Raw genomic sequence first — 18,841 nt, 5'->3', positions numbered from 1 at the left:
CACTTATTAGTCCTAGCTGCTTTTTGGTAGATTCCTTGCAGTTTTCTACATAGACAATGGTGTCATCTGAAAATAGCGATAGTTCTATTTCTTTATTTCCAATCTGGATGCCTTCATTTACCTTTCTTTCCCTATTGCAATGGCTAGATCTTTCTGTACTATATTGAATACAAGTGATGAGAGTAGACATCCTTGTCTTGTTTCCAATCTTGGGGGAAAACATTGTCTTTCACCTTTAAGTGCGATATTAGCTATAGATTTCTTTTTTGGTAGATTTGCCTTATCAACCCGAGGAAGTTTCCCTGTATTCTTAATTTACTGAGAGTTTTTATCATGAATCAGTTTTGAATTTTATCAAATACTCTTCTGCATTGATTGATATGATCATATGATTTTCTTTTTTACTCTGTTGAGATTGTATTTATTAATTTTCATATGGTGAACCAATCTTGCATTCCTGAGATAAACCTCACTTATTTGTGGTGTATAATTAATTTTGTGTATTGGCGGGTTCCGTTTGTTAGTATGTTGTTGAGGATTTCTGCCTATAGATTTGTGAGAAATTTTGTTTCTAAGTTCACAAGATATATATATATATTTTTTGCGGTACGTGGGCCTCTCACTGTTGTGGCCTCTCCCGTTGTGGAGCACAGGCTCCGGACGCGCAGGCTCAGCGGCCATGGCTCACGGGCATGCGGGATCCTCCCGGACCGGGGCACGAACCCGTGTCCCCTGCATCGGCAGGCGGACTCTCAACCACTGCGCCACCAGGGAAGCCCCACAAGATATTTTTATCTGTAGTTTTCTATATCTATTTTTAAAGTATCAAGAAACTGTCAGAGATGTGTCTCCACAGCCACATCTCAAAAATTTGCCTTCTGTTTTAAGAAGGTAGATTCTAAGAAGCTTAATGTGGTCAAGCTCTTGGCTTCTATCTCAACCTTCCATACTACCATGAAGGTAGGAGGTAAATTAGAAAACTTAGTTTCCACTTGGAATTCTCAGTCAGGAGTATACATTACCCTTCTCTAGCTTGTTCTTTACTTTTCCTGATAGTTTGAATGTTCTAAGACAGGAATTTCAGACTTGGAAAGCCAGTGTTTGCATCTTCTCAACGCATCACCAATATTGCATTGATATTTGTGGTAAGAAGTTAAACTTGCATGGTTACATCTAAAAAATTAAATGTATTTAAAATATAATCAAGCAATGAAATATGATTATACATGATAAAGTTATTTTCTGTGTTCCTCAATTTATCTTATGTCTTCACTGATATTAATAGCATCACATCTATCACATAAGACAACGTAAAATTCATCAATTTCTTCACATAGATATTGACTCAGTCTGGTCCACTTTTATTGCTATTGTAATCATTAAGATAAAAGCAAACCCTTTATTTTCCATTTATTCATACAAAATTCCAGAAGGCTTTCGATGTGTGCTTGTGCATAGCTAAAAATGGTTCCTTCTAAAAGTTTTCTATATTTCTAGGGTTTTATGTTTCTTATTTATTTTTATACATCATCTATAATACTTTTTTCCTGTGGTTTTTTAAGGGTTTAGTAATAGCCTGTGACTGTGCTCAGTAAAATAAAACCATAGACTCTCAAGACTGTAAAACAAGAGATAAGTGTGTATAACTCAAATAAAATCTCAGGCTCAGACTGGTTAAGTCACTTGCTAAAGGTTATACACAGAGTCAGCATCAGAATCCTAACTAAATACCAGCTCTCCCATCTGTCAGAACAGTGTTAAGACTTGTAGCCCATAGTTTCACCTTAACCAATGGCAGAGTATAAATGTATAGGTCAATCTGAATTTTTGGTACAGATATAGTGGATTTGGCCTAGTTTAATTTTGGGGAGTGTGAAACTCACTTGGAGGGAAGATTCTACAAAAATCAGATTTGGGGAGTCAGTAGTGGAGTCCCAGACTTCATGTCAAAAACCCCCTGGTGATTCCGATGCTGGTTACCTGAAGAATCACCTATGAGTGCTGACTTGTTCTTCTGGTACTCCCCATCCCTGCCAACTGAGGGCAGTAGAACACTACCCGCTACCTGCTGCTGAACCTACTTCTAAAACGCATTGATCCCTATACCCGCTGCTACTGTTAATTTATCAACTAGGAGTCCCTCTTAAATTAAGAAGGTGAGGAGATAGGGAATGGGAAATCCTCTTTCAGTTGCCCAAAGCTGCTGAAACCCAGATAGGGCAAGTTTAGTGGCTGGTATTGACAGTAAAAATTTCAACCCTAGTATGAAGAAGCTAATTGAATGGATAAAACTAATCCCTAGGAACTTCTCTGAAAAATGTAGATGTAAGACAAAAGGTTCACTGGCAGACTGAGATCAGAATAGCAAAGTAGCTTGAAAATATGGAACTGTTGTGAAAATGACTTTATCTTTGTTTCAAAATTGTCAGTTTCAGAACTATTTCTTTTTCATCTTTGTATCCTTTATAGCACTTTGCGCACAGCAGACACTCAATAGTAGTTGTTGAAGAGGTATCCCATAATGAATTCATCCATTTAACTCTCCAAAGGTCGCTCTCTATATAATGTAATAAAGTGAATGTGATTCTATTATTTTCCATCAACTTCACTTGTTATTTTGAAAATCTTTTGGGAGTTTTTATGTAGAATGTGGTAGTTAATAGAATGGGCTTTGGAATATCAGCTCCATACCTTTTCAGTTGTGTGAACTTGGGAAAGTTACTTCATCATTCTGTGTCTCAGTTTCCCAATCTTTATTTTATTTTATTTTATTTTTGCGGTACGCGGGCCTCTCACTGCTGTGGCCTCTCCCGTTGTGGAGCACAGGCCCCGGACACGCAGGCTCAGCGGCCATGGCTCACGGGCCCAGCCGCTCCACGGCATGTGGGATCCTCCCGGACCGGGGCACGAACCCGTGTCCCCTGCATCGGCAGGCGGACTCTCAACCACTGCGCCACCAGGGAAGCCCCTCAGTTTCCCAGTCTTTAGAATGGAGATAACAATATTAATTCCCTCAAAGGGCCGTTGAAAGGATAAATGACATAAGGCATATAAAGTACTTAGCACGATGGCTGCCACAGAGTATGTGCTGATTAGATGTTCACAGGTAAGATAACTGATTGAAAATCAATAATTGAGTCATTTACCTAACAGATGTTATGTACCAAGTACTGTGCTTATTGGGAGTTAAGACAGAGTTTCCCTAACTTTCTCAGTTCACAGAACCTTTAGTGTCTCAGTGAATTTTTCACAGAAACCCTATGTCGAAAGAAATACCTATCAGTTCCACTTACTAAGTAGTTAGACCCAAGCAATTTAATAGTTACAGTTTATGCTGTCATTCTGTTTTTGTCAAAAATTTACATTACCCCATGATACTCCTTGTATCATGCTTTACTGAAGCACTCTGAGACACCTGGGCATACAGTTTGGAAATCATGGAGTTAGGGATACAAAAATAAATAAAATATGGCTCCTTCTCTAAAGGAGTTTTCAAATTTAGCATTGTAAACAACTTACTAAAATATTATAAATGCTTTACTGAAGTATTGCCAAGGTCTATGGGGGAGATAAAGGGAGCTGGGGTATGCAAGACATCATGAAGGAAGGATTATTTGACTGATGATTCAAGATTGAGTAGAAGATAATGAGACGGAGAAGAAAAGGAAAGGCAGAGAGAGGCAACAGTGTCAGTAAAGATCCTGATGTACAAACATTTGTAGAAATTCAGAAGGTGGTAACTTTGTCTGTTGGTAATGATTGTAAAAAGAGAAAATTAGGAATAGACATAGAGATAAAGTAAATAATTGTGGCAGCCATGGAGGTGCACACAGAGATTGTTTTGCAAGAGAGAACACTCTGGAAGGAGTGCTATTAGCTGACAGCCTCCAGCTGCTGCACCTTTGGAGTCTGCTGCAACATCCTACCAAGGCCTCACCCACCCCAGGCTGTTCCCACCAAGGACTGATCACAGGGGAGCACCAGAGCGGGACAATTCTGCGTGACACGGAACTTCTCTGATGGGCAGTCTGCTCCAGGGCTTCCCATTGGCCTGGCCAAGATTCTGCTGCAGTCTGAGATTACTGGTATTTACACTGAAGGGTGGCAGAATTTATTTCACAGTTGTCAGACCTACATTGCAGTCTGAAGACTCTCCTTGTCTCTCCTGTCTCCTGTTCCCTACCCATTTATCTATCACAGGCATTTCCCCCCAGTATATGTCTTGTGCTTCTAATTCAATCTTGGTGCTTGTTTTCTGGAGGATCTGAACCCATACAATGCTAAAACTGAATTTTTAAAACATATACTATCCTAGTTGAAATAAATTGAAGCATAATACCCTAGAACCACGGTGGAGATGTTGACAAGAAGGAGTCAGTTCTAGAAGTTCTTTTAGTTTGGGCTTTGCTCTACAATAAAGAGATTTTGAGAGCCTCAGTGGTATGTGGGAAATGAGTTTGAAATGAGTTTGAAAGCCTTCCCTGGCACACGTGGTGGGATGTTCTTCACTTAGATAATCTAAGGCAAGGTTTTTGATGGAAGTTGTCTAAAGCTTTTCCTGTCAAAAGCAGCTGAGTTACTTTGCTTCTCTTGGGAGCCTAAACTACCTCATGAGGTAGGTGTTTAACCAGTAAAGTAGGTCTAGGGTATAAGACGGATGGGCAAAGAGTGTGAGAAGGGGAGGGGTGGAGATGAGTGAGGACACATGAGAAGCATTGTCCATGTGAGGCTGATGAGTTTAAAACTTACTTAGGAAATGAGGAGCCATCAAAGGTTTAGAGGCAAAGTCGTGATATTTTTCTTACCTAAATGGATCTAATGATATTCAGGGAGCTAAGTGTATAGTCAGGCCATGAATTAGGAGGAAAACTTGATTGGAGCAGGGGAAATCCAGTGTGGGTTTAGACATACTGGCTTCGAGGCTCAAGCAAAGTGCTTTTCATTTCTAGCAGGCAGAACTGTTTATTTCATTCCTGGAGCATGAATAAGGAGGGTCTCTGACTTTATTGTATTGGCAAGGTGCCTGAAGGATAATGCTATGGTAGTCTCTCCCTGCTTGCTTGTCACAATGGACAGCAGCATGATTGATCCAAACATGCAAACAGTCACTGCTAGAGGATGTCAACTTTCTTTAATGGCAGAGGTCATAGAAATTTATGAAGATGGTTACATGAAGCGGGAAATAGCACAGCACGCCCTCAGATAGAGGTCCAGCATCCTAGGAACTCCATCCTACCTGCCATTCTAGAGATGGCCTCTAACCCAGCCAGCTCTCCAGATGCGGTGCACATGTGTATGGACGGTGGGTGAACCTTTAGAGCTGCTGGGGAATTCCATTATTCTTTCCAAGTCCATCATTCTCCCATTCTTCTAGATAATTGTTATCATGCCTTTTTCTCTTTTCACAACCACCAATAACTCCTTCCTTTTCTCATTGTCAACGGATGGTGGTGTTTCTTATTTCTCTGAGAAAATAGGAACATTCAAAAGGGAAGGTTCATATCTTCCCACCAAAGTCATCTTCAGTTTTCAGATTTCTGCACCTCCCCTTGTGTCACAACAAATGAGCTCTTTATCTACTTACACAAGGCCAAATCCTCCCCCTGTGCATGAGATCCCATTCTTGACTTCTTACTCAAGGACATTGCTCAAGGATTTGTCCTCCTCTTTCTCTTATTATTTTTTCCCTCAGCACTGGATCAGTCTTCTCAGCATGCAAACAGACAATAATGTTTCTCTCCCTTCCCCTCACATTTCCCTCTGACTGCTGTACCATTTCTCTGTTGCCGTTTTAACAAACATTGTTTCTTCTTTTTTTTTTTTTTTACATCTTTATTGGAGTATAATTGCTTTACAATGGTACGTTAGTTTCTGCTCTATAACAAAGTGAGTCAGTTATACATATACATATGTTGCCATATCTCTTCCCTCTTGCTCTCCCTCCCCACCACCCTCCGTATCCCGCCCCTCCAGGCGGTCACAAAACACCGAGCTGATCTCCCTGTGCTATGCGGCTGCTTCCCACTAGCTATCTACCTTACGTTTGGTAGTGTATATTTGTCCATGCCTCTCTCGCGCTTTGTCACAGCTTACCCTTCCCCCTCCCCGTGTCCTCAAGTCCATTCTCTAGTAGGTCTGTGTCTTTATTCCTGTCTTACTCCTAGCTTCTTCATGACATTTTTTTCCCTTAAATTCCTTATATATGTGTTAGCATACGGTATTTGTCTTTCTCTTTCTGACTTACTTCACTCTGTATGACAGACTCTAGATATCCACCTCATTACAAATAGCTCAATTTCGTTTCTTTTTATGGCTGAGTAATATTCCATTGTATATATGTGCCACATCTTCTAAATTAATTCATTTTTTGGCTGCGTTGGGTCTTCATTGCTGCACGCGGGCTTCCTCTAGTTGCGTTGAGCGGGGGCTACTCTTTGTTGCAGTGCGTGGGCTTCTCATCCCAGTGGCTTCTCTTGTTGCGGAGCACAGGCTCTAGGTGCACGGGCTTCAGTAGTTGTGGCTTGCGGGCTCTAGAGCGCAGGCTTAGTAGTCGCGGCGCGTGGGCTTAGTTGCTCTGTGGCATGTGGGATCTTCCTGGACCAGGGCTTGAACCCGTGTCCCCTGCATTGGCAGGTGGATTCTTAACCACTGTGCCACCAGGGAAGGCCTGTTTCTTATTTCTGTTTTCTCTTATTTTCTCGAGCCCTATCTGATCAGGCTTCCATCTCCACCAGTCCACCAAAGTTTGCTTAGAAGGTCACCAGTGACCTTCGTGTTGCCAGATCCAGTGATTATTTCTCGGTTTTCACCTATTGGATCTGTTTTGTGCACACAACTCAGCTGATCACTCTCTCCTTTTTAGACTGTGTTCTTCACTTTGTTTCTGGGCCATCATTCTCTTGGTTCTCCTTTTTCTCTGATGGTGTTAAATAAAATAACATCCCCTAATGTAGCCTTCTATGCCTTTAAATTACTTCACATCATGAAGTACACCATGACATATTACATATGTATTTGTTTAATTGTTATTTGTCTCTTCTGATTCTAAAATGTAAACTCCCTGAAAGCAGCAATTTGTGCATTGTTTACTGCTGTATTCCTGGCTCCTAGAGCAGTACCTGCCATGTAGTCTATACCACATAAATATTCGTTGAGCAAATTGATGAAAATAACTCCAATATAAACCTGAAGGTTTTTTTCAAGTCTGGGTACAGTGTGTGCCATTTCTTTAGGGCCATCCCTCTAGCTTTAGGACCACCCACCCCCCTAGGTTTTATTCCTGATTGAGGTCCATCCCTGTACTATATGAAAGGAAAGCAAATGTCATATTGACATGCTTAGGATTCAGATAGCCAGAAATTTTTGGCTTAAGATGTTCCTAAAATTCTTGTTTTATGTAGAAATGAGTTTTGAAGGTCAACTTTTTAAGATAAAAAAATCCCCTATAGTCAAAAATATCCTTAAATCCACTAGAAGGTATGACACATCTGCTTTTGAATGTACAGTCCTTTATATTAATTGTTATGAACATAAGGGTTTGCAAGCTACTGAGATATATTAAAGAAAGGACCAAAATGAAAGTGTGCAGACTCTGACATTCAAATTAATCTTTCTTTAAAATAAAGATCAAATTACTCACTGCAAATAAGAGATGAGTGGAGATTTCTGATGTTTCCACATTTGCTGCAGATTTTACTCCACTATATTACAATATCAAGCCTCTATCAGCTTAATACAGAACATTAGATTTGCATATTGTTGTGGGGACTACACAAGATACATTTAGACGAGTACCTAGCACACGGCCTGACACACAGTAGGTGCTCAGAAAATGTTGGGTAGATGTGAATCTAAGTCTTCTTTGATCAGACCTGCAGAGAAATGTTGTAGGGAAGAACTAAAATCCTCGCTAATTCCTGCTTTTCCAAGTTACTGTTTTCTGATGTGGCCAATGAATAGATATTGTTCACGACCTTGGGCAGAGACTTCATGGAATCACCTTTTAGGCGGACTTGAGGGAGGGGTCCTCTAAATTGGCATATAGTTAATTGCATGAATGGAATTATGCAACTTGTCATGAGTAAAAAGTAGTATTTTTAATGATGGAAAAAATTTAGCCCGTAGAATATTTTGATTTATTAAGCTTGTCTTTTGCAGTGAGATAAAGCAGTTGAGCCAGAAATAATTAGACCATGCCCTACCTCCCCTCCATAAGCCCTGCTTTGGTAGGTTTGGGATTCGAAAAGGAGAAGAGTGACTTCAGGTAGGCATGTTGATGGCACTATACAAGACCGGGGGCCTAGTCAGAGATGCAGTTGGTGTTATGTTTACACCATTGAGAGAGGATGTCCTTCAGCTTGTCGGTTTTCACCATTCTTGTGATATTTTTATAATTGGCCATCTCTGGTTCATTGTGGTCCACGGACTTTGCCACCATCTGCTCCTTGGATATCATTGTTCCTCTCTGCTTTTCTCAATTCCTAAAACTGTCTTAGGCACAGAAGTTCAGTTCAAAGTCTATGAGTATAAAAGTATAGCTTTTCCCAACAACAACAAAGACAGCTCAGGCTTTTGAGCACTGACTTGTTCCAAGCTCAGTGCATTGCACATGTCTTTTTATCTTCACAAAACCCTGTGAGAGTGGATTCTTAGGAGTAGCATCACCATCACCTGGGAACTTGTTAGCAATGCTAATTTTCAGGCTCTGCACAGACGTACTGACTCAGATACTTTACCAGTGGGAGCCAGCCATCTGTGCTTTAATAAGCCCCCTATGTGATTTTGGTGTAGGTGAAGTTTGAGAACCCCTGCCCTAGGTTGGCATAGGCAATGCTGTCACTGCCATTGGAAACGTGAGGAAGGAAGATAAAATTACACCGAACAGAAATGGGGCAAGGCCACAGAGCTGGTAGGCCATAAGTCTAAGGTGCAAACCTGCACAGTCTGATCCCTGGTCCTTCGAATATCCTGCCTTGGGAAGAAGGAGATTTGTGATGGTGCTTCTTTGCTTTTGTCCCCAGTACTCAATTTCAGCTGCATCTGTTTGGGTCAGTTCCTGAAAATAAACTCAAAGATGGAGATCAGCCTGCAGGGAGTTTACAGGGGAGTGCCTTTCGAATCAACACCCATGGGGTGTGAAGGAAGCCACTTGGTGCAGGTGGCCCCAGGCGATGGGGCCTGACCCTGAGCCAGGTTGTCTTAGCAGAGAGCCTTCAGCTGCCAACCCTCCCAGCAGCTGGGGGAATGAGTGCCTCAGTCCTGAAGGGGGGGAGTTGGGGGATTCAGATTCTCCCCATAATATCTACCAATGCTGGGATTAGGAGCACCCCGACCATCCACAGACTTGAAAATCTGCCCATAACTTACAGTCAGCTCTCTGTGTCTGCTGTTCACATCCATGGATTCAACCAACCCGGATGGTATAGTACTGGGTGGGAGGGAGGTCCACAGAGGGAGGGGATATAGATATACATATAGCTGATTCACTTCATTGTAGAGCGGAAACGAACACAATATTATAAAGCAATTATACTCCAATTAAAAAAAGAAAATTAAAAAAAAGAGAAAACATCCGTGTATAAGTGGACCCATGCAGTTCAAACCTGTGTTCTTCAGGGTCACCTGTATTAATTTCAGGGAAATTTTTAAAAATAGGTTTACAAGAAATCAGATACAAGCATGGACACTGCATGGCTCCATCCACAATTAGGTTAAGCTTGTAATAATAATGCACAACAGAATGTCAGTCTCCCCCAAAAATAATATTGAAAAGAGAAAAACATTAAGAAGTAGCAATAGGGATGTTACATACCAAAATCAAAAGCGCCAGAGTAGTAATCAGCTTGTGAGGGATAGGAAAGGATCTGCTGTTTTTCAAATAAATCTTATAATAATGTTGGTCTTTTAAAACACTGTATGTGTAATACTGGATACAAATGTTTAAGATAATTTTATGTACACCCAAATAATTTTAAATGCCCACTTACGGCACTTTCTGTGAACAGGTTGCAGAAAATAGATGGCCTCTTTTATCGTTTTTCTTTGTAATTAATGAGGTAATCTTTGCATGTACCAAGGGTATGATACATTACTTATGCACTGGAGTGTACTGTGCCTGCTATAAAAGTCTTTATGAAAACGAGGGCAGAAAATTAGGCCTTTAAATTACAAAGACTTCAGGTGATTATGGTGAGAAAATAAGCCCACTTATCCAGATGGTAGCAGGGAGGGCCATTTTTTATTTATAATCGACTGGAGACTGACAGTATTGTCAGTGTGTGGTGGGTTACTGTGTTTGATTAACTTCACAGATGTAATGGCAGGATTTCTTTTTGTCCCAAATAAGTGACTCAGGTAAAACAGATCAATACATAACTGAATTTCTCTTTGACCGTTGTGTACTCGATTATACTCAGCAGAGTTTCACTCACATTTTACCGGAATTTCAATATCCATTTACTGCTTATGCTGAATCGTGAGTATTTTCAATATAGAATAAATGCTTTTAACAGGACTTCACAGTTTGACTGTGTATGAGTTTACAAAGCCAACGATTTTACAAATCTTAGAAAAACATATCTATCACTTCATGTCATTGTTTAGGATAAGCTATACTCTGAGTAAATTTTAGTGTGATTTTCATTGTTAATAATATTTTATATATGAGAAAAATGCTTTTCCTTGATAAATTCTAAATGTTTGTGAATTTAGTAACTTGACTGAAGATTATTTGAGTCATTGAGGGAATTACGTTTCAAGACACCTAGCTTTTCCCCACTTTGCTATTACCTTGAGCAACACAAATACGAATTCACTTCATTCTTGCCCTGGGTGTGTATTCTGAATGGAAAGATTAAATGTGTAAGGTATAAGTATGCTTAAATACAACAGAAATTGTTGTGTGCCTCAAGAGAAGTAAATATAAAGTACTTCGGGGGTTCAGTTGCTTCCAAAGTGATATTTGAATCAGATCTTGAAGAAAGCCTTTATGTCTTGGTTTGTCATTCATGGTTGTATGGATCTTAGAGATGAAGGCTGTACCTAGTTCTTCAGAACGGGCTCTCAGACCTCGAAGGCTGGGGTGAGGCCAGAGAAGCCAGCTGAGGCTTCAACCTGAAAAACAAGACATCCCTCACTGGAAGTGGGTCAGGTGCTCACAGACAAGTGCAGACGGATGTGAGGGGGGAGACCAATCAGACAGGGGAGCATAAGGTCAGGTGATAGGAGGTAGCAGAGCCAGTTGCTTGGGGGCAGGGAGGTAGCAGTGGGATGCTCAGCAGACAGGCAGCCAGTGGTTTCAGAAGGTCTACGACAGCAGATCTGGGACAAAAGGTGGGCAGAGATTCCATTGGAATAGAGGCAGCAGGGGTTTGGAAGGAAGCCAGCTCTCAATCACATGGCTGGGGTCCCTGGGCAAGGCCACAATTACTAGGACAACTGGAGAAAGCCAGCCTGAACCTCATCGTTGAGGGGACAGGGGTCTGTTCTGCAGTGGGAAGATCCCAGGCTCTGGTGCAGATTGGCACCATCACTTGGTTAAAATGCATAGCACAAGGCACATAGTAGGGCCTCAATAAATTAGAGACATCATCTTCATCAGATTTTTTTTTTCTTTTTTTGCGGTACGCGGGCCTCTCACTGTTGTGGCCTCTCGCGTTGCGGAGCACAGGCTCCGGACGCGCAGGCTCAGCGGCCATGGCTCACGGGCCCGGCCGCTCCGTGGCATGTGGGATCTTCCCGGACCGGGGCACGAACTCGTGTCCCCTGCATCGGCAGGCGGACTCTCAACCACTGCGCCACCAGGGAAGGCCTTCATCAGATTTTTACCAAGATAGAGACCCAGGTTTAGAATTAAAGCAAAAGGTCAGAGCTGGACTCACAGTAAGTCTTAATTTAATCAGAGTTTCTAAGAATGGAACTCAGATTCCTTAAATTTCCCCCAGTTCATTACCTGTGTGACCACAGTCTCCTCAGCTGTACAATGATTGTGAAGATTCGACGCTGTCATGTATGGCAGCATCTCAGTGGGGTGTCTGGCAAGTTGTTCTTTTCAAGCAGTAGCTGCTGCTATTGTCATCATTAGCTCTGCTAGAACAATGCACAGTGAAATACCACTCACATTAAGAATGGGCCAGGTTTCCTCTCTCATTAAGGTTTAGGACTTTGCGGTAGGATGGATCTCCATCCTGTCTCCTCTACTCACATTCAGCCAGCATGCAGGAGGCTACATCTCAAAGTGGGGAATAAGGTGAACCTACAGGTAAGGCTGAAGTGGATCTCTCTCCTGGGAAATGGGCAAGAGGATCCCACATATACAGGCCATACCTTGAGAAGTTTCATGTTTCAACTGAAAGTCTACCATTTCGAAAACCATTTTTAGCCATCATTTCTATTCAGAATGGAAAATTCCGATGGATGGTTCAGTGAGTTGGAACCACTCACCATCTTGGCCTTCTTGGCAAGCTGCCTCCAGAAAACTCTGCTGGGTTCTCATAGATGAGTGGCACTCTTACTCATGAAAGCTGCTTTGCAAATCTACAATTAAAAAAACTTGTGAGTTATTCTTAGGAGTGGAGCCAGGTGGGTGATATGGAAGATGGCAACATGGGGAAAAATTTCTTCTGTTTGTAAAAATGTCACCGACAAGGTAAATACACAGAAGAAAATGTTGACCTAAAAGCCCTGTATGGGGGATAATAGTTACTCCATGAACATTATGACGCTTAAAATACAAATATATTCTGGGTCCTCCCAGTTCAAAGCAAGCACATAATGATGTGATTCAAGGAGCTGGCTGGGTTCATTCAATTCTTTTCAAACACTTGTTGACCATCTTGTGTCAGGCACTGAATCAGAAGGTAGGCACCAAGAAATAATGGTGCTTCTGCTCAAGCAGCAGACAGACAATTGTAATAGAGGTGCTATCATATAAATATGAGACAAATGTCATAGAGCTCAGAGGGAGAAGCACCTAATCCAAATAGGACAGTAAGGTGGTGAAGCAAGGCTTCCCAATGATGTGACACCTGGACTCGTAAAGTGCAAATAGCACCAGCTCTTGCTTGAGAGTTCTAGCCTGCACTTCCTAAAGGTCTGCCCCAGGGATTTCAGACTCACCAGGTTCCACAGTCACATAACCGCATAGGCCAATTCTTTGCAATAAATTTCATATACACACATCACATATGTGTATATATATATATATATATACACACACACACACACACGTATACACATATGTGATGCGTGTGAATGAAATTTATTGCAAAGAATTATATACATATATGATTGCGTTTTTTTCTCTGGTGGAACCCCGATTGATACAATTACCAAGCCAGATTCCACTCCGGACAGCTGGAACTTAATTCTCTTGAGTTCTGAGAGCCATAGTAACACATGTGCCTCAGAATTTATTCTGCCTGAGGGGTAATGATGCTGGAGTATTTCTACACAAGCTCTCATTAATCATTGCTTAGTTCCCTGGTGCTTTCACTCTGCCAAGCTTGTAGGCAGAGAGGACTTAGGAGGCCAGAGTGAGTTCGCAGGCAAAGAGGCACAGGAGCTGGCAGTGAGAAGCTGGACTGCACGTAAGGAAATGGTAAACTCCAAGGAGCTATTAGTGGCCCAGCAACACTACCTGCGGCATCTCTGAAGGGAATAAAGTTTCAAGAGAGAAAATTTGTGGTAGAAAACTGTTAAGGTAAGAAAGGAAATGCTTCCATTTCACAATGTTAACATACCCCCATCCTTGTCCCTGAACATTCCTGACGTGCCTCATACTCTACCCACCCCCCCCACTCCCACACACACTCAAATAATCACTCCTCTAAATTGTCTCAGGGGATCTGCACTGGCATCTGCAATCACCAGTGTCAAGAGTGACCAAGAGGGACTTCCCTGGCGGTCCAGTGGTTAGGACTCTGTGCTTCCACTGCAGGGGGCACGGGTTGGATCCTCGGTTGGGGAATTAAGATCCCGCATGCCACGAGGCTCCGCCAAAAAAAAAAAAAAGGAGCGAGCAAGAGATACTGATGATGGGGGCTGCCCCCTGCCTTCACACTCCAGGCATGTTACAACCTCTCTAATAAGGAAGAATGTAGAGGAGTCTTCCATGATAGATCATGAAATGCAATTTACATTCTATGTACACAGAGGGGACTTACCAAAATGACATATTTTAACTTTTAAGATATTAAAAAATCCTCCTTGAAAGGCTGTCAGGCATGGTAATTCAGAGCATGGGTTTCAGATCCAGATTGCCTGGATTCAGATTCTAGTTGTGCCACTTACTGGTATTTTACCCTTGGCCAAGCAACTTTTAGGTCTTAGTTTCTTCATCTGTATAATGTTTGCTGTGAAGATTAAATGAATTAATATATTCAAAGTGCTTAGAAGAGTGAGTGGCTTGGAGTAGTATGATATAAATGTGTTGTTAATAGAATTATTATTATTATTACTAGTATTGACTCATGCTTTCTCATGAAAGGTAGAGCTGGCTCGAGGGGAAGTGTTGGAAAGGAAATTAATGAGTAGTAAATGAGATCATATCTTTAGAGCAATTAAGAAGTCATGAATACTGCAATTCTGTAATTAAGTGTTGTTAGATGGAGTACACACCACCCGTTCCTGATATTTCAAAGCGAGAAAAGTGACCTTTCATTTGTTACTGACTTTTTTTTTTTTAAAAACGGATGATCAGCATATATCAAGCTCTGGGTTGGCAATGATGATGATTAAGGAAGGAAACATTAAGCCCACAGGTAATCCAGATCCACGGGCAGGTCTCAGCCCTTGAGCTCTCCACCTAAGGGTAGTCTCTGACTTACTGCCAAGTGCCAGAAATGACTCAGTCCTAAAGAGTGTGAGCTCTGAAATCAGACTGCTTCGGTTCAAATCCCAGTTCCACTCTTTGGTATCTGGGATCTTGGGTGAGTTGCTTAGCTTCTTTATGCTTCAGTATCCTTGTCTGTTAAATAAAAATGCAAACAGCACCAACCTCATGAACTTCATAAAGCAGGGGTCAGCCAACTATGGCTTGTGGGCCAAATTCAGTTTGCACCCTATTTTTGTAAATAAAGATTTATTGGAACACAGCCTAATCTACATGTGTTTACTTTTCAGCTTTCAGAGCTGAATAGTGTGACAGAGATGTTATGGCTTACGAAACTGAAAGTAATTCGCTGTCTGGCCATTTACAGAAAAAGTTTATCCACCCCTGACCTAAAGGAATAAAAAAGATAATGCACATAAATGTGTATCCCGGTTCCTGGCACATCATAAGTACTGAGTGAATATTAATGATTAACTTTGTCTATTGCCCAAAAGGCAAGAACTATTCGCCGAGGCCTAAAATATACAGCTAATCTCCACAAGCAATATGGATCTGAATGAATTTCTGAGACGTTTGGAAAGTCAGCCTAATATCGCTGTATGCCATCATTTTCCTGGTATTTAGTTATCTCACTCACTCACTCATTCACTGACTTGTTCTGTCCCGGTTGTGTTCACATACTTGGTCTACCTAATAGGTTAGTGGGCCAGTAATCCATGGGCATCTGCCTGATTGATATTTACGTGGGGAAGGGGCCAGAGGACATTCAGTACCTGGGGAGAGATACTGGAGCCAGTGTCAGGGTCTGTCCTATGGTCCTTGGTTTTGTGTCTGAGTCCTTTCGAGAGAAACTCTGCTTTCATATGACTGTGTGAGAGTGTAGAGCTTGTTCACCCCGCTTCCTATCTCAGGAACAAATTAGGAAATAAAAGGAAGAGAAGGGCAGAGGGGCATTCCTCTATCAGCGTGGTGTGCACCTCATTCTGTAGGACTATAGCCTTGGAGGCATCAGGAGATGGTGCCCTGGCATCACTATTCATGCTGTCTGTCACCCACAGGGACGACAGGTGCAGTGTAGAAGGTCAAGAGGAAAGGCAATCTCCAGCAGACACTAACATGGCATCTTAAGAGTGAAGAAACCTAAGAACTATTAAGAAACCCTGGGAATGCCCATAAACAGTTGGATGAAAATTTGAGGGCAAGGGCTTTTACCTTAAGCATATAGGTAGAAACTGGTAAAACTCAGGTTCTCAGTGTTATCAAATTCATTTGCATATGCACAAATTGGTGAGGCCTACTGCAACTCCATTGCATACTCAAGACACACACAGGTATTGAGGACCCACTCTGCTTTACCTGCAGAAGCCTTGGTTCAAAAGTATTTAAAGACCCCACTAGGGCTTCCCTGGTGGCGCAGTGGTTGAGAGTCCGCCTGCTGATGCAGGGGACACGGGTTCGTGCCCCGGTCCAGGAAGATCCCACATGCCGCGGAGCGGCTGGGCCCGTGAGCCATGGCCGCTGAACCTGCGCGTCCGGAGCCTGTGCTCCGCAACGGAAGAGGCCACAACAGTGAGAGGCCCGCGTACCGCAAAAAAAAAAAAAAAAGACCCCACTAAACCCTGAAAGGCCAAGAATAGCTATCTAGTCTTTGCCACCCTTACTGGTGGGAGAACTGGAAGGAAGCTTTAGCTCATCTTGTTCAATCTTCTTGTTTTACAGATGGGAAAACCGAGACTCAGAGGAAGTAGCATGCGTCGGTCCCCCAATTAGTTAGTGGGAGAGCCAGAAACACACACGAGGTTGAAAGTCTTGTTCTGAGATGGGAAAGGAGCAGCACTGGAACTGGTCCAGAACTGGTCAAGCAGAGTCTTCTCCTGCCCTAAAGGAGTAGGGACAAGCAGACCCATTTCTACCATTTGTGGGGACCAGGTCAGGAGTACAAATGAAGGCCCGCAAACTATCTAAAATATAAATGTTATAAAGCAAGCTAGCAAAAAGCAAAGTAAAATATATTTCATCCTCCTATCTTGACAAATATACTTTCATAAAAATCTGGAAATCCTGGTTCAAATTAGAGGGCTCAGACGCCTTGACTCCATGGACTTCTCACCTTGTGTAGTAGGGGACAGTTTGGGGAGGACTAGAATGGGACTGTCTAAAACTAGAGTTCCAGGTCAGGGGTTTCTCTTGCCAGGTTCTAAGCAGAGTACTGGTGCCCAGTGTGGTGGCAGAATTTTTTATTAGGACAAGAAGGAATCATACAAAACTATTTCCTAAAGCACATGTCGGTGAAATATAGCCCCGTGTCCCCCACTAAATCCGCCCTAGCTACCCGCCTCCCTTCCCTTCCTGAATCCAGCTGAGCTAAAATGGAAGCAACAACTATTACAAAACATTTCAACTAACAGAGGCTCACGCTGGTAGGCAGGAGGTAACCTTCAGGAACATCTACTTTGCAGGGAAGCAGAGAATTTTGGAAGCATATTGGGATAAATAATATGAGGTCCTGTAGACAGAAACCAGTTAAGTCGAACCTCAGGTTGAGACTTCTCTAGTTGTCATCTCTACATAATAATCTCAATTCCAAGGCTCTCAGGGCCACCTGAGCCTCTGTAGTCTCATTTAAACTTAGAAAAGAAAAAGAAAAATCCCTCCATTTTATTTGTACGGGAAGAAGGGAGAATAGAGTCTTTCTGTTCAGTTTTATAAACCTTTGACTCTTCCACAGAATGCTTCTTTAGGAGGTTTGGTCATTTTCCTTACTTAATATTTACCGATATTCTGTATTCTTTTAGCCATAGTAGTAGTGAGCTAATTAATCTTGAAAACATACCTCTTGTCCCAATTTCATTCTTATTTCTACCATTCCTTTCTGACTTTGTTTAGAGTGTCCTTGTTCCTATTCCTGTATCCAGAGAGAGGCAGTGTTCATCGTTCTTATGCTCTCAAAGTGCTTTTGCTTAAAATGGGAGCCAATTGCATTCACAGCAGAAGAAAATTATGGGCTTAAGTACTTTATGCTTTCAACAATGCATCTTCGAGAATGTTTCTATTGATCAACTATGGAACTAGGACACTCAAGACCTTAATGCAGGTCAAGCATTTCCCGAGATAGTTTATCATGAAACTATTCAAAACCACACATTCTTAGAAGTGATTTGGGAATCAGAAAGGTTTTATTAACTAGGTGATGTCAGTTGATAAGGAAAGAAAGGTGCACAGAGTTAAGAAATCTAAACGATGAAAACTGCGTAGACCTGTCTACCGTGGTCTTATATGTAATTCATCAAAATCCACAAATATTTCTCGAGAACCCTTTAAGTACTTGATGCAGATCAATAGTATCTTGATTTTCAAGGGCAACGACTAATCAATGCAAAACTGGCAAACAGCTTGAGAAAAAAAAATCAATTTCTGGTGCTAATGTGACCATATTTCTTAGTTGTTATTTCCAAGGTATGTGTTTTTGCTTGGCTCACCCGCTTACCAATTACGAATCATGTTTAGAATGCCATCAGTGCTTTTAAGGAAATCAACTGGAGTTGGATTAACCTATCCTCATTATACAATTTGTCTTTTAAAAAAAAACAACTGCCTAACGTCCCTGCCTTCAAGGGGGTTTTAGTATACATGAAAGGAAAAAATTAAAAAATCCCACTACCCAAGAGGAGGGATTCTGGGAAGATGGCAGCCTGAGCACATGTTTTTTATTCCTATTTCCCTCAACTTGCTGCCGGAGTGTTCAAGCAGTAAGTTAAAGCTTATGTATGTATGTGTCTTTGGGTGGGAGCGGGGAAGGTGGTGTAGACATGACCATGTTTTACTGTGGGTATAGGGATCCTATACATCTGGAATCTTCAGGCTTCCCAGATGCCCTTGTAGAAACCAGGCTAGGAGGTGAAGGCATTGTTGTTGCAGCCTGATTTCAATCACCAGGAGGGAGGAAACCATTTTCTCTGATGTAGCCTGGAGTAACGAGCTCTGATTCCAAGGCTCTCTGAGAGGGCAGAT

The sequence above is a fragment of the Phocoena phocoena genome, chromosome X (assembly GCF_963924675.1).
Source record: "Phocoena phocoena chromosome X, mPhoPho1.1, whole genome shotgun sequence".
Classification (NCBI taxonomy): Eukaryota; Metazoa; Chordata; class Mammalia; order Artiodactyla; family Phocoenidae; genus Phocoena; species Phocoena phocoena.
The sequence above is the reverse complement of the archived record's forward strand: the minus strand, read 5'-3'. Positions refer to the sequence as shown.